We start from the raw sequence: 1,958 nt of genomic DNA on the forward strand, positions 1-1,958 counted from the left end.
CCCCAGTGAGCCGCGGGCCGGCCCCTAAAATTATGAAATTTTTGTTGTTTTTTGTTTTTAATAGTATGAAAATTATCATGAAATGTATTAAGTGGAAAAAACAGGCTACATAACTACACAATTATACTATTAAAAAATCATAAATTAAAGACAACATATAATAGTAATATATTACATAGCATATAATAAATATATGCAAAGAATGAAAACCAGCATGCTAACATTGGTTCTTTCGGTAGTGGGATTAGGATTTGAAGGATTTTTTCCCTCTCTTTAAAAAGATCTTTTTTTTTTTTTTTAAAGTACAAACGTTATACATCTAAGCATTTAAATACGTAGATAGGTAGACAGAGATATATTAAAGAAGTGCAGTTGGCTCACTTAGTTATGGTGTGGCCTTGAAACGACAAGGTTAAGGGCTTGAATCAGCGTGCAGGCCAATCGCCAAGCAATAAAAAAAAAAGCCCTAATTTCCCCGCCGCGGAGATGACCGCCGTCTTTCAGCCTTTTGTTTCCTCTTTATAACCGTGTCCGCACCTGAGATCGTTCTATCTGAACCACTGTGCAACTTTTTTTCCCTTCTAACCTAACGTTAAATGCTGCACGTCTTTCCATTCCAGAGCACTGCCTGATCCGGCACCTGAGATCGTTCTATCTGAACCACTGTGCAACTTTTCTTCCCTTCTAACCTAACGTTAAATGCTGCACGTCTTTCCATTCCAGAGCACTGCCTGATCCGTTGTATGGACGGATCCGTTTATTACTCTAACTAGTCCCCTTTGATGGGCATTTTGGTCGCTTCCAGTTTCACGCTTTTACAACATAGAACAACGAACTGCTCAGGGGAGAGAGCCCGAAAACCACTGAAAAACACAAAGGGGGGAAATATCATTTCGGGTTCTACTTTTCTGTATTTTCTGAGTTTTCTGCAATACATATAAATCACTTATAATTTGGAAGGAAAAACATAAAACTAAAGCCAAGCAATTATTAAAAAGAAGTAAAGGAAAAGAGAGTGAATGAACAAGGAAACGAAAAGCGGACGGGGAAGTCGCAGCCCCTTTCCGCGGGGGAGAGGATGGGCGGAGGGAAGGGCGGGGCTCCACGGTCCAAACCAATCAGAGCCCGGTTGATAAGCAGAGCCAGGAGAATTTGGAGACACTCCCCGCCCCTCAAACAACCACAGGGATTCGCTTCCATAACCAGCCTGGAAACCTGCCTAGGCCTATCCCGGGCGTCTCTGAGAGCTGCTATTGGCGGCCAGAAAGCCCCGCCCATCTTCTCGCTCATTGGCCGCCGCGATATACGTAAGAGGAGCCTGTTGCTGAGCAAAAAGAAGTGCTGCAGCTTTTGCTGAGATGTTAATTTTGAGAACGTGCTAGACGCCGTTGGGTCAAAAAACCACGATACTAACCACCACTCAGCTCCTGCTAAATGCCAGGCTCCGTGCTCCAGACTTTTAAATGTTAATGGTTAGAGCCACCTTTCTTGAACACCCACTATCTGCTAGTCACTGAGTTAGATACTTTAAAATAAGAAAAGTAATAATATAAATAATACCTACAGTTTATTGAGCACTTAATCTGTATCAAGCCTTGTTAAAGGGATTGCATGCATTAGCGCTCATCCTCTCTAACAGCCCTGTGGAGGTAAACTGTGTTGCCCCATTTTACACAGCAATGAACAGGTTCGGGGAGGTGAAGTGACTTGCCCAGGTTCACAGCGCTGGAAAGGGTTAGAACTGGAAACTTCGGCTCCGGTATCTTGACTCCAAGGCCAGCCTTTGGGGGATGGGTGGGTACGGAAGTCTTTTGGGGCTAAAGAGGTGGGACAAGATGGTGGCAAAAGCAAGGGGCGTTACTCCAGGGACAGGCCTCAGGGTGGCTCTCTGATGGCTTAAGAGTGGAGGGGCGGGGAGAGGAGGAAAGATAGTTCTTTCTGGAAACGTGAGGCTCCTG

The sequence above is a fragment of the Galeopterus variegatus genome, unplaced genomic scaffold, assembly GCF_000696425.1.
Source record: "Galeopterus variegatus unplaced genomic scaffold, G_variegatus-3.0.2 Scaffold4407, whole genome shotgun sequence".
NCBI classification, from domain to species: Eukaryota; Metazoa; Chordata; class Mammalia; order Dermoptera; family Cynocephalidae; genus Galeopterus; species Galeopterus variegatus.